The sequence below is a fragment of the Silene latifolia genome, chromosome 9 (assembly GCF_048544455.1).
Source record: "Silene latifolia isolate original U9 population chromosome 9, ASM4854445v1, whole genome shotgun sequence".
Taxonomy (NCBI): Eukaryota; Viridiplantae; Streptophyta; class Magnoliopsida; order Caryophyllales; family Caryophyllaceae; genus Silene; species Silene latifolia.
Window position 1 is genome coordinate 30,019,300 of NC_133534.1, and position 15,233 is coordinate 30,034,532.

The window sequence follows — 15,233 nt, forward strand, 5'->3', positions numbered from 1 at the left end:
TAATGAACTGTTGGAATATGTGTCCTCCGACAATAATGCGATCACGACTGTTGATCATGATGATCACATGTTTAAATCTCATTATAAAGAATACAATTGGGAAGTAATTTTGTTACTGTCAACTGGTCAACATATATCGGTAATGATTGGCTGACTAGAGTTTGACATTACGGTCGTACGGTGGTGATCAGTTGACCCCCCTAGGTCATACCTATAGGGCAACACTCTTAATTGATTATTTAATTAATCGTATAATGTTGCGAGTTAATTAAATTACTTGAAAATTGACGGACGATTTTGGAAGTGAAATTTATGTATCAAATTGAAATGTGATTAAATGAGATACGGTTTGAGTAATTGAAATTGTATCATTACTCGGATGAAATAATTATTTAATGTAACAATTAAATTTGAATGAATTGTTATAAATACAAACTGTTGTGATTTATAAATTGGTAAAATTTTTGGTACAAGTAATTATGATATTACTAAGTCGATTTTTGTAAGTGACGTATTTTTATTAATACGTTGATTTTTAATATGTTAAAAATACATAACAAATTTATGTTACATGTGACATGTTACATATTGAGAAATTGACAAAAATAATATGGACTCCATATTATGATTGTACCGAAATTAATGGGGTATTAGGTTAATATTGTGTTGATTAATTTATTAAGTAAACACAATGATTACCTAATTGTCTAGCCATGCAAGCCTATTAACATTGTTAAGAGCAACAATTTCATGCATTGGCTCACCCAAAAAGCCCCCCTACCACCCGGTTTTTGAGAAGAGAAAACCATCAAGGTTTTCTCTTATTTTTACCTAATAATATACAAAATGTTTTGTATCATTATTCATTCACTTGCTCATCCAAAAATACAATCCTAGAGAGAATAAAATCCTCCTCCTCTTCTCTCATCAAAACCGAAATATTCAAGTGTTTTATAAATATTTTGGTTCAGTTTTCTACCTAATTAATATTATACTAGTTCTTGTAATATTAATTTAATTAAGAGAAAGCTTTGGGTATTAATCCTAAGGAGAGATCCTATACTTGGATCTTTGTTCTTCCATAAGGGAAAGCTCAAGAACAAGAGAGAAAGGTGATCTCTCTTGTGCCCATTAAACCGAAATCATCAATGTAAGGACATGATTTCTCCTCTATTTTTATATTGTTTGCATGCATAAAATCCACATTTAATTTTATGACAAATTAATTTCGACATATATGAGTATGTTAGTATGTATATGAATCTACATTTCCTTCAATCGGTATCAAGAGCCACGGTTGTTTGCATGCAAATCGGTTAAAAGTTTTTCCGAGTTATAAGAATAACAAATAAAACTTCTAAAATTTGTGTTATTATGAGATATCACGAAATTAATCCATGCATGTTAATATTTCTGGTCCTAAAATGTTTTAGGATATTTTGGTTAATTTTTCGGATTTTTATTGTTCATAATTTATAATAATGGCATTTAAATGTGATTTTATGAGTAAAAATGTCATTTTTGGTCTAAAATTAGCTATACTTCGAATTTTCACTTGATTTTTGGATATGTTGTCACATATATTATTTTGAGATAACCTATAAAAATTTACATAATTTTTGGACTTGTTATGCTCGAAAAATGAATTTCTCATTATTAAATTCGGATTTAAGTGAAAAATAGGTTAATATGAGTTAAATTTCGAATCTGGTCATAGAAAATTAATATGTTGTCACATACAATTTTACAAGATGTGTGTAAAATAATTGGCTATAAATAAGTCTTTTTGCATGATTTATGGATTTTTGAAGAAAAATAGCATAAATAGTGACATTATTAGTGGAAAATTAATAAGACATAATCTCTGACTTAAGAAAAACGTCTAATGTTGCATTTTATTATATTTTTCAGATCTAAAATTGAAAATTTAATGAAAATAATTTTTCCATATTTTTATGATTATTTTATTAAAATCGATAAACCGCAACATTGTTTTTCCGGGAAAATTTCGAAATTTTTAACCTAAGATTTTGAACATTATGAGTGTCATTGTATTTTTCCAGAATGTTCATGAATTTAAATTTCAAATTTTGAATTTATTTGAAATTTTGTGATTTATTTGAAGTTTAATAGCTTATTTTTGTAATTTTGGTCCATTTATGAACAATTTTATAAAATATGGGTTAATTATGGTCAAATTATTAGTGAAGACTATATTTTGAGTCCTAAGAGGTTAGGGTAATTAACTTATGCATAAATATGAGTTTATGTATTTTTGTGATTATAAAATGTTGAAATCACGCAAATCCGTAAAAACCGAGTAATATACGATATTGGCTAATTAAAAGGCGATTTAGCATAAAATTGAGCATGTTCATACATATTATAATGCTGCATTTTTCTTTATGAATGTCATAATTTTAAATTTATGTAATTTTGAATTATGTAATTTTACTTAGTATGGCCTTAGATTTTAATTGGTATTTCCCGAAATGTATGGGAATATCGATTCGGTTGTAATTTTATTGTGATCTGGTATCACCGTTTTGTAATTTAATAGATTTATTTTATTTTAGTTACAAATGTATAATAGGAAATTATGTAATTTATTATGTAATTTTATTCATTAGGAGTTCCCAAAGATGATTTCTTCAAGAATGGCGATACATAAAGACGGTGTTACCTCGAGATGCGTGCCACAACCGAAGTTCAAGGGACCAATGGAGTTGGTTTCTGAATATGTAATAATTAAATAGTTTTTCTATTTTAGGAAAGGCCATACTAGGATTTATTTATCTTTATGCTTGCATTTTATTTTATGTCACATGCATCGCTAAATCGCCATAACTAAAACATGCATCTTTATTTTTATCGAGTTTATCGACCGTGTCAATTAAAATTATCGTAGTTCACCGCTTTAGTTCACTTAAAACGTGATAGATAATAAATTGACATGACCTCTCGCTAAAACAATTAATTAAGACATAGCCTTACCAAATAGTAGAAACCATGAAAACCTATTTCGCGTGGGAGTGCACTCGGCCCCACCGGGGTACAAACCTTGTTACGTAGGGAAAGTGGGTGATGAATGTTAATCCACCAAATTCATGTTGATAAGGGATGTATCGGCCACACCGTGCCCAAGTTTATGTGGGTTTGGATCATGGACACATTTATTCGAAATTTGGATTGAACTCAACAAAAGTATTTGATAAGGGATGTATCGGCCCCACCGTGCCCTTGTCAATGTGTTTTGGGCTATAGATAATTGTTAATGTAATATTATCGACCAAGAGTTCTAAAAGTAGAATCGATTAAACGTTAATCCACCGAGTTATATTGATAAAGGATGTATCGGCCCCACCGTGCCTAAGTCGATATGAATTTGGGTCTTGGAATCATTTATCTAGTTGGGTAGAGGTGTAATACTCCGTATTTATAAGTCTTGGGGTACTCTATCGAGTAGCCCTTACTCTGTCGAGTAAGGGTAAGTTGCGAAATAAAATAGTTTCTGACCTGTTGGGTACTCGATCGAGTAGCTGGGGTACTCGATCGAGTACGGGGGTACTCGATCGAGTACCCTGGGTACTCGATCGAGTGTCCGGTTTTACGGGGAGTTTTCTCGGGTTTTGTTAATTATGCGATTAAGGTATTTAAACATAGTCGTCATTGTTTTAAATCACTTTTACAAAACCTAAAACCCTGTTTAAGAGAGAAAGCAACAAGTTCATCTTCCTAATCGCATTCTTAGCAATTCCGGAGTTGGACGGTCGGTTCTTGTCGTTATTCGTGTCGTTGAGTTCCTTGCGTCGAGGGTAAGCTTTTAATATAATTTTTATAATGTTTTGTTAAGTTTGGTTAAACCCTAATTTAGAGATTGGGGTTTTGTGTGTAGTATGTGATGTGTAGCCTCTATGTGTTATATGATAGGAGGAGGGTTCGTAGAAGAGGCTTTTTGACTCATCTGTTGATACCGTCTCGATCATTGTTGTGCTTTCGGTAGGATTTCCTACTCGTATTAGTCCCATAATGGGATATTGGTGATGTCTTTGTATTTGGTTGTTTGATATGATGATTATCTTGTGTTTGTGGTTGTGATTGTTGTTGATGGTTCTCGAGATGCGTTCTCGGCTGAGTGGGGTCACTTACGGGAGTGACTTCACGCCCTAGTTTGGCCCTTCGTGGAACCCGCCACGGAAGGGGATATGCACATTAATGGGACAGGGTTATCGCTCGGTATGATGAGCGGGGCTTAGGTGGGAACGGCTGCGGTCCCCCCCTTTGTGGTCTGGTCCAGTGGACGATCGATATTGAGATGATGGGAATTGGTTGGTGGTGTGTATGTGTGTGATTCAGCTTTGTCTGTTTATCTTATTATTGTTGTCTATATTGATTGTGTGATTAGTATCGACCCGGTGTTGTTTTGTAAACTGCGGTGATCCATTCGGGGATGGTGAACGGATATTGAGCGGTATTGAGATGAGAAATCTTGGGATAGTGGGATGCCACGACATGATGATAGGAGTCTTCCATTTGTAGCCTTTAGTTTATTTACATTTTAGTTAGACAGTCAGTTTGAATAATGTATCGTACTTTGGTTTGGTTTTGAGGATTGTATTTATTCACTAAACTATTTATAATAAACGTTGTTTCTTTATTGTTGTTTGATTATCATTGCCTCGGGTAACCGAGATGGTAATGTCTTCATACCTGAGTGGTCCTGGTAAGGCACTTGGAGTATGGGGGTGTTACAAATGGTATCAGAGCGACGATCCTGAAACCTGTAACCAATGAACTTAATGAACATAGGGAGTCAATTAAAATGAACCCGGGGTAAAAGTTGTAGGAGCTAGTGCAAAGGCTTGGGAGACGTCCTAAAGTCGCAGGGGTCGCCCTACAACTTTGAACCGGTCACATGGGGGAAGTGTTTGTCGAGTTGTATGTGTGTTTGGTTAACTTGTTTACAAATGTGATGGAATGTGTTGATTGTTGGATGTTCGAAGTTGGAAGTTGAGAAGGTGAAAGAAAAGTGATGATATATAGAAACTGTTGATGAAATGATAACATGTTGAATGTTTTACAACGTGGCAATTAATAGCATGATGAAATGATCTCGTAGATATAGAAAAGATGTGTAGCATGATTGTTATGATATAATATGTGATTTATAAAGTTTAACATGTTAGCATATGACGTAACATGCGGGTAGCTCTTACGAATTAGTGTTACTCGATCGAGTGGGACTGACTCGATCGGGTGGGTTTTTGGCGATTTTGAGTCCAGAATCGAGTTTTGGGGCACTCGATCGAGTAACTAGGGGTACTCGATCGAGTAGGGGGTCACTCGATCGAGTAGCCTAGATACTCGATCGAGTAGGTAAGAGATAATAAGGTATGTTTGGGTCTGAAGTTTGGGTACTCGATCGAGTACGTGGGGCACTCGATCGAGTAGCCCGTTACTCGATCGAGTGGGTTTGGGAACTCGATCGAGTAGGTTCTGGGGGTCGTGTCTTCGTGTTTTGAAGTTTAGTACGTATGTTCATATCTACCCCTTTTCTTATATATGTATAGTTTCAAGATGCCGCCCAAGAGAACTGCTTTGTACGCGAGAGCTGAGCTTATGACCGTGGATGACATCGTTAAGATGTTAGAGCACCAGGATGCTCTTACTGAGACCCTAAAGAAAGTGAATGAGGACAAGAATAAGGATAAGGAGAAGGAGGTTGATCATTCAAAAATCAGCCTTTACATTGCGAGGTTTAACCCGAAAGAGTACAAGGGAGTTGGGGAGCCTAATCTGCTTGATAGTTGGCTGAGAGAGATGGAGAACATCTTAGACTTGGTTCATTGTCCTGATGAGATGAGAGTGGAACAGGCTGCGTTCTATCTGAGGGAGGCAGCAGGAAAGTGGTGGGATTCAGTGAAGGTGAGTGCAAAGGAGATATACACCAACCAAGGCTTACCTACTATACCTTGAGAGGAGTTTCGTAGGGCTGTGAGGAAGGAGTTCGTACCGGAGCATGTAAGGAGTAAGTTGAGGGAAGAGTTTGATAAGTTTAAGATGACCATTTGAGATGTCGGTGAGTCGAGTACTACAGATAGTTCAATGAGAAGTCCAGGTATGCCGAGGATATGGGTTTGAGTGAGGAGAACCTGGCATTGAGGTTTGAAAGAGGGTTGACTACCACGATTATGGATAAGTTACCCGTGGGGATCCTTGCGATGTTAAGGAAGCTTATGAGAGGGCCGGGAGAGCGGAGAGGTTGGTGGAGATGGCTCGGGAGAGGTCTGGTGGTGAGAAGAGGAAGTCGAGAGCGAGGGTGGTGGCCAATCTAATTACAAGAAAGGCAACCACAATCAGTCTAAGGGGTTTTCTTCGGGTCGGGGTTGATCTTTGGGGCTTCCTTTGGGCGTGGCCGTGGGAGTGTGAGTAATAGTTGGGAGTGACCTGCTATGGTTGTGGTGGTGTAGGCCACAAGAGACATAAGTGCACGAGTGCACCAGGATCTTTCGAGACCGCACGAGCTTCGCGAGCAAAGACCGGCTGGATCATGGCCAAACCGGGAAGTCGAGTTACCAGAGTGGAGGCAACCGCAACGGCGGTAATTCTTATCAGAAAATACCGACGAACAACAACAACAATCAAGGGTCGGGTGCTAAGCCGACCGCATCAGCCAGTACTGTCCATGGAGGTGGGCAGAAGACCAGTGGCAAGTTATTCATGATGGAGAAGAAAGCAGCTGAGGAAGATGTGCATGTTATCACCGGTACATTCCTTGTTAATGGTGTTCCTACCTTTGTTTTGTTTGATCTGGGGCTTCTCGTCGTTTGTGTCTTGAGTCATGTTAAGCAGTTGGGTTTGAGAGTATATGAGTCTGTTAGTGAGCAAGTTTTCATACCTTCGGGTGAGTCCGTATCGTGTGGGAGATTGTTTAGAGATGTATCTTTGATAGTTGGGCAAGTTGATTTCCCTGTAGACTTGCTAGAGTTTCCTTTTAACGGTTTTGAGATGATAGTTGGGATGGATTGGTTAGGAAAGTATAAAGCTAAGATAGACTGTCATAAAAAGAAAGTGTCCTTAAGAGGTCCAAAGGGTGTTAGTGTGTCTTACCGTGGGTTTCTAGTCAAACCCAAAGTTAAGTTGATTGCAGCTGTTACCTTGAAGTCTTATCTGAGGAAGGGATGTCCTTTGATCCTGTGCCATGTGAGAGATGACCGGATAGAGATTCCGACAGTTGATGAGATACCAGTGGTGGGAGAGTTTGCAGATGTTTTTCCAGAGGAGATTCCGGGGTTGCCACCGAAGAGGGAGATAGACTTCACCGTTGAGTTGAAGCCAGGGACGGGGCCAATCTCTAAGGCACCGTACCGTATGGGTCCTAAGGAGATGGAGGAGCTTAGGAAGCAGTTGGATGATTTGATAGAGAAGGGATACATTAGACCAAGTGTATCGCCTTGGGGAGCACCAGTTCTTTTCGTGAAGAAGAAAGATGGGAGCTTGAGGTTGTGCATAGATTACGGGGGGGAGCCGAACCGTGTGACGATAAAGAACAAGTATCCTTTGCCAAGGATAGATGACCTGTTTGATCAGTTGAGCGGTGCAACAGTCTTTTCTAAGATTGACTTGAGGTCGGGGTACCATCAGGTGAAGATTAGAGAGGTGGACATACCAAAGACAGCTTTCACGTCAAGGTATGGCCATTATGAGTATGTGGTGATGCCGTTTGGGTTGTCTAATGCGCCGGCAGTGTTTATGGATTTGATGAATAGAATCTTGAGGACAGTTCTTAGACCAGTTTGTAGTAGTGTTTATCGATGATATCTTAGTCTACTCTAAGACTAAGGAGGAGCATGAGGAGCATCTGAGGATCGTGTTGCAGACTTTGAGGGATCATGAGTTGTATGCTAAGCTGTCCAAGTGTGAGTTCTGGTTAGAGAAAGTTGCTTTTCTGGGGCATGTAATCTCTAAAGATGGAGTAGCTGTGGATCCGGCGAAGATTGAAGCAGTGACAAAGTGGGAAGCACCAAAGAATGTCGCTGAGGTTAGAAGTTTCTTGGGTTTAGCTGGATACTACAGACGGTTCGTGAAAGATTTCTCCAAGATAGCTAGACCGATGACAGCGTTGATGAGGAAAGAGAACAGGTTTCGTTGGGATGAGAGTTGTGAGACGGCGTTCCAAACATTAAAGGAGCGTTTGACCACAGCTCCTGTCCTCGCATTGCCTGAAGGGAGCGAGAATTTCGAGGTTTATACAGATGCCTCGAAGAATGGGTTGGGATGTGTGTTGATGCAGAATGGTAAAGTGATTGCCTATGCTTCTAGGCAATTGAAGCCTTATGAGGAGAACTACCCTACCCATGATCTGGAGTTGGGTGCAGTGGTGTTTGCTCTCAAGATTTGGAGACATTACCTTTATGGAGCAATCTTTAAGGTATTTTCTAATCACAAGAGTCTTAAGTACATCTTCACGCAGAAGGAGTTGAACATGAGACAGAGGAGGTGGATGGAGTTGATTGGCGACTACGACATGGAAATCATCTACCATGAAGGGAAGGCCAATGTTGTTGCTGATGCTTTGAGTAGGAAGAGTGTACATTCCTTATGTACAGCTCTATCTTTGATGACGCTGAGGGATGAGGTAGCGAGCTTTGGGTTACATATGATGCAGAAAGGAGATGCCATGGGTGATATGACAGTACATCTGGAGTTTTATGATGATATTCGGGATAAACAGGCTTTGGATCCTAAGATAGTTGAGTGGAGAGCTGGAGTAGAGAAAGGGACAGTGTCCCGGTTTTCTATTCATACAGATGGTAGTTTGAGGTTTGATGGTAGGTGGTGTGTTCCTAATGATGAGGAGTTGAAAAAGACGATCATGACAGAGGCGCATTGCACACCATATTCAGTTCATCCAGGTGGAGACAAGCTATACAAGGATTTGAAGAAAACGTTTTGGTGGCCTGGGATGAAGAAAGAGACAAATGAGTTTGTATCCCGTTGTTTGACATGCCAGAGAGTTAAAGGGGAACAGAGAAGACCACAAGGTAAGATTCGGTCTTTAGAGTGCACGAGTGGAAGTGGGAATCCATTTCCATGGATTTCATTGTGGGTTTGCCTAAGAGTCAACAAGGTAACAACATGATTTGGGTGATAGTGGATCGTCGACCAAGTCGCTCACTTTGTGCCAATGAAAGATACATGGACTAAGGCACAATTGGCTATGGCCTATCGAAAGAACGTGCTTAAGTTACATGGAGTCCCTAAGGACATAGTGTCTGACAGAGATGCGAGGTTTATATCGAGGTTTTGGAAGGAGTTGCAGGAATCGTTGGGAACAACTTTGAAGATGAGTACAGCATTTCATCCTGCGACAGACGGGCAGACTGAGAGAACAATCAAGACTCTTGAGGATATGTTGCGAGCTTGTGTGATGGATTTTGGTGGTAGCCGGGAGCAGAGGTTGGACTTGATAGAGTTTTCTTACAATAATGACTATCACACAAAGTATTGGTATGGCACCGTTTGAGGCTTTGTATGGGAGGAGATGTAGGAGTCCAATCTGTTGGGACGACAGTGCTGAGGCGGTGGTTTTAGGACCAGAGATGGTGCATGAGATGGTGGAACAGATTAAGATGATCGGGGAACGGATGAGAGCAGCCAAGGATCGACAAAAGAGTTATGCAGACCTACATCGTCGGGACATAGAGTTTCAAGTTGGGGACAAGGTTCTTCTGAAAGTGTCTCCGATGCGTGGAGTTATGATATTTGGGAAGAAAGGCAAGCTAAGTCAGAAGTTTATAGGGCCTTATGAGATCTTAGAGCGAGTTGGGGAAGTTGCTTATCGTTTGGCTTTACCAGCTGCGTTGGAGAGAGTGCATAATGTGTTTCATGTATCGCACATTTGCGGAAGTATGTGAGTGACCCGTCACATGTGTTGGAGGCAGAGAGCTTAGAGCTAGATGAGTCCTTATCATACCTTGAGGTGCCTAAGCAGATTCTAGACCGAAAGGTTAGAAAGACTAGGAGTGGTGAGACAGTCTTGCTTAAGATCTTGTGGTCTAACCACGAGACCGAGGAAGCTACATGGGAGGCAGAGGATATCATGAAAGAGCGTTACCCTTTCCTTTTTGATCAGGTATGTATGGTTACGAGGACGTAACCTTGTTTCTTTTAGGGGGGTAGGAGATGATCGCGAGCAGTTTTAAGAGTTTTATACCCCGTTTATATGTTGTGTCGGTATGTTTGTCGGGATGAGTTAGGGTAGTATCATGTTTTATGTTGAATTTTGTTTGACCTTCGAGTCGGGAAGCTTATGGGAGTACCTTTGTTTAGTAGTGGTTTGAACTTCGGGGACGAAGTTCCTTTTAAGGAGGGAAGACTGTAATACTCCGTATTTATAAGTCTTGGGGTACTCTATCGAGTAGCCCTTACTCTGTCGAGTAAGGGTAAGTTGCGAAATAAAATAGTTTCGACTGTTGGGTACTCGATCGAGTAGCTGGGGTACTCGATCGAGTAAGGGGGTACTCGATCGAGTACCTTGGGTACTCGATCGAGTGTCCGGTTTTACGGGGAGTTTTCTCGGGTTTTGTTAATTATGCGATTAAGGTATTTAAACATAGTCGTCATTGTTTTAAATCACTTTTACAAAACCTAAAACCCTGTTTAAGAGAGAAAGCAACCAGTTCATCTTCCTAATCGCATTCTTAGCAATTCCCGGAGTTCAGACGGTCGGTTCTTGTCGTTATTCGTGTCGTTGAGTTCCTTGCGTCGAGGGTAAGCTTTTAATATAATTTTTATAATGTTTTGTTAAGTTTGGTTAAACCCTAATTTAGAGATTGGGGTTTTGTGTGTAGTATGTGATGTGTAGCCTCTATGTGTTATATGATAGGAGGAGGGTTCGTATAAGAGGCTTTTTGACTCATTTGTTGATACCGTCGATTGTTGTGCTTTCGGTAGGATTTCCTACTCGGTATTAGTCCCATAATGGGATATTGGTGATGTGCTGTATTTGGTTGTTTGATATGATGATTATACTGTGTTTGTGGTTGTGATTGTTGTTGATGGTTCTCGAGATGCGTTCTCGGCTGAGTGGGGTCACTTGCGGGAGTGACTTCACGCCCTAGTTTCGCCCTTCGTGGAACCCGCCACGGAAGGGGATGTGCACATTAATGGGACAGGGTTATCGCTCGGTATGATGAGCGGGGCTTAGGTGGGAACGGCTGCGGTCCCCATCTGGCGTGGCTGGTCCAGTGGACGGTCAAGTATTGAGATGATGGGAATTGGTTGGTGTGTGTGTGTGTGTGTGTGTGTGAGTTCAATTTGTCTGTTTATCTTATTATTGTTGTCTATATTGATTGTGTGATTAGTATCGACCCGGTGTTGTTTTGTAAACATGCGGTGATCCATTCGGGGATGGTGAGTAGATATTGAGCAGGTATTGAGATGAGTACTGGGATAGCTGGGATGCCACGACATGATGATAGGAGTCTTCCGCTGTAGCCTTTAGTTTATTTACATTTCAGTTAGACAGTCAGTTTGAATAATGTATCGTACTTTGGTTTGGTTTTGAGGATTGTATTTATTTACTAAACTATTTATAATAAACGTTGTTTCTTTATTGTTGTTTGATTATCATTTCCTCGGGTAACCGAGATGGTAATGTCTTCATACCTGAGTGGTCCTGGTAAGGCACTTGGAGTATGGGGGTGTTACAAGAGGTCACTAGAAAAATGCATAAAACTTGTTTAAATCATACATTTTTACGAGTATTATTAAAACAACAATTGTTTTACTCCTTATATTTTGTTTTGTAGACCACTTCTTTTTCATAACAAATGGCAACACCAACACCAACTCCTAATGCTACACCTCTCGCTAGTTCGTCTTGGCTCCGATCCTTTATGGATCGATGTAAACTTGAAAATAATGGGTCAAATTTCTCCGAATGGGATGCCCAACTCAAATTAGCCGCCGAAGGTGACGACAAGCTTCGTTACCTTACCGAGGCCTCTCCACCCGAACCCTCCACTAGGTCCACCGCGGCCACTAGGGAAGCATATGAGGCTTACCAAAAGGAGTCCGCCGCAATGAAAAATGTCTTAATATTTGCGATGGAGGCGGACCTCCAAAGGAGAGCCTTTAAAATGGGCAATGCTAATGAGATTTACTCCAAACTTGTGACCATGTTTTCACAAACTCCGCGGATCGTCCAATATGAGGCGGCCGCGGCATTCTTTGATCTCGACTTCAAAGAGGGCCAAAAGGTTAGCCCTCATGTGCTCAAACTCATGGAGCTTGTCGAGACCTTGAAAATTCAAACGGTTGAAATCCCCAAAGAACTCATCGTAGATAGGATTCTACACTCCTTGTCCAAAGTCAAGGCATATGTGCAATTCCGGGTGAATTTCAACATGCAAGACAAGGATGTGTCTCTTGAGGAATTGCACAAGTTACTTGTGCAAGCCGAGAGGGACATGGGGTTAAATGTGAACCCTCCCAAGGATGTGCTTAACATAAGCACTAAGAGTAAGGGGAAATTCAAGAAGAGTGGAAGGAAGGGTAAAAAGCAAGCTCCCACATTCACCAAAGCTAAGTCTTGTGAAGCTAGCATATCCAAAGTCAAGAAGGGTCCTCTTGATAAATGCCATTATTGTAATGGCATGGGTCATTGGAAAAGAAATTGTTCCAAATACCTGGTGATATCAAAGTTGGAAAGATCACTCCAGTAGGTAAATGACTAACCTTCTTTTATGTTTCTAATTCAACTATGGTATTATGATGCAAAGTTGTGATAATGTATCTCCCTTTTTATTGTAAATAGGGCCTCCACCAAGCAAAGACAAGGGAAAAGAAAAACAAGCATGAGAAACCATGGAGAAGCTAAGGATAGCTTTTATGGAGCTTTGTTTTTCATTGTCTTATTTTAAGTAATGTTTTGGATTTTAGAACTTTAAGTTTCCGTGTTCGACATGGAAAGGCTTTTGGATAATGGTTTGTATTTTGGATGATGGTGACTTGGTTTGCAACCCAAGTCACCCATTTTATCATTTATCCTTTTATGTTCTAAAATTCATCTTTAAACGCTTGCACCTTGAAACATAAGATTAGTCACTTAAAGTGATCTAATAGACAAATATTATGACGGGCTTCATTATATGTCCACATGCTTAAGGCTTGTGTATGATCATTTATGAAGCGATTTTGAGTCTATGAACTCTCTTAAAGGAATGTCAATCACCAAGAACACATATGAAATCAATAACTATTAGTCTATCTATGAGATAGTTCTCCTTATACTTCAACATCATTAATTTGTGTCTCATATGCTATCTTTGAATGTTTAGTGTATTTATTCTAAAGATAGAGTGGGAGAAAAATGAGGACACAACACACAAGGCAAGATAAAATTGTGTACTTGTGTAAATGAAGATCTACGTAAGAGAAAATGATTTGAATGAAGGTATATCTATTTACATAGTATGCCGAATAGATGAGATCTATGTATTGGTCTCAAGTTAGTTCTATATGACTAACGAGACCAAGTGTAGTAAACATAAGAGAATATTCTCAAGATAACTACACGAGGAGACCAAAAGAAAGTTTTGGAAGAAAAATGACTAATGTAAAGTCTTAACAAGGACTAATGTAAAGTCTTAACAAGTTTTTGACTAAGTTTATGAAACATTTGACCAATAGTTTCAACCTTGAGATTTACTTAAGAGCCTAAATGAATCATAGTAACACACTAGTTATGATCGAGTTGCAAAGATTGATATACCGATATCTTCAATGGCCAAAGTTTTAACCACGTAAATGTCATTACTTAACCTCACTATGAAATGGTTAAACCTCCTTCCAAAAGGGTATTTGCGAAGGATGTATTCTAAATATTGTTAATATTTGAAAATGACATTACTACACATCATTATGACATGAGTGTGTTGGAGATTTAAAATCTCTTTACGTAAGGTTGTGATGAGACCACTTCAAAATAGGTATTTTGAAAGGATATGATGGGAACATATATGGTTTTATCCTAATAACTTTGTAATGCAATTTATATTTCAATTCTTGATAAATTTCGATTGAGAAGTCAATTTCGAAATGTGTAGAATTGAGTGGGAGTTAGGAAATTCTCATGTGAAGACATGGAATTTAGTGGGAGCTATCATCCTTTGAATGTTTACAACTCATCACTCATTAAAGAATGACGAGCTAATACCTTCTTTCATAAAGAAGCTTTTGAGTTTTCAATTCTGGATGAAAATGGACAATGATGAATCCAATTACATTGAGGGATGTTGGATTAGTATTAAGAGATACACATAGTATCAACATTCACAAAGGTTATTCATGTAGATGAAAATGGAATTGCCATTAGCAGTCATGGTCGTTCATTGAACCTATGAACGGTTGATCTCATGATTATTAGTAACTAATGTTTCCGCCATTAGAATAATTATGTACATGTCCAATTATGAATCATATGCATAAGAGCATGATGATTGATTGGTGAGCCATAATAGAAACGTCATGAATTCTCAAGTAGAATCCGATGAGCGATTTCGGTGCTTGACGGAATGTTCCATTGTGTGTTAAGAGGTTGCACATATTGTAGAAAATCCGAGCACATATAAGGATTTATGAGAATCCCAAATCTTTCAAGCCTAGAAAGAGAAATGAGAAGTTTTGGAAAGATGCTTGGTTGAATAAGAGGTTATTCAAGATAATCTTTCCTAGTTAAGCTAGGACTTGTGAGAAGTACTAAGCTAATAATCTTGACAAATTGTTACAAGATTCTACAAAACATATACCTAGTGCATTGTGTGTGGATGGAATACTTGATCAGTACAAGTTATATTATTCATCACAAATTCGTTCGTTATGTGATAATCGATAAGAAAGTTCTTTCAAGTTAAAGAACCGAAACCGAGGTCGGGAACCTTGATGTGTACTTGGTAAGATTCATGCTATGAGAGAGAACATGAATGTAAAGGAAATTGCAAGTATAAGAAGTTTGAACACATGGACACATGGGATGTTAAACTTCTATTGCAATCAATAAGTGTTTTCACTGACGATATACATCACAAGGTTGTAATATGATATTGACTACCCGAGTGTGATGTCGACATTTGTCGTTTGAGTTATTATTAACTCACCTTGTACATTGTTATATCCAAACGGGTTGTAGAGACAATTGAACCCCATTAAAGTGAACATGGATTAACATT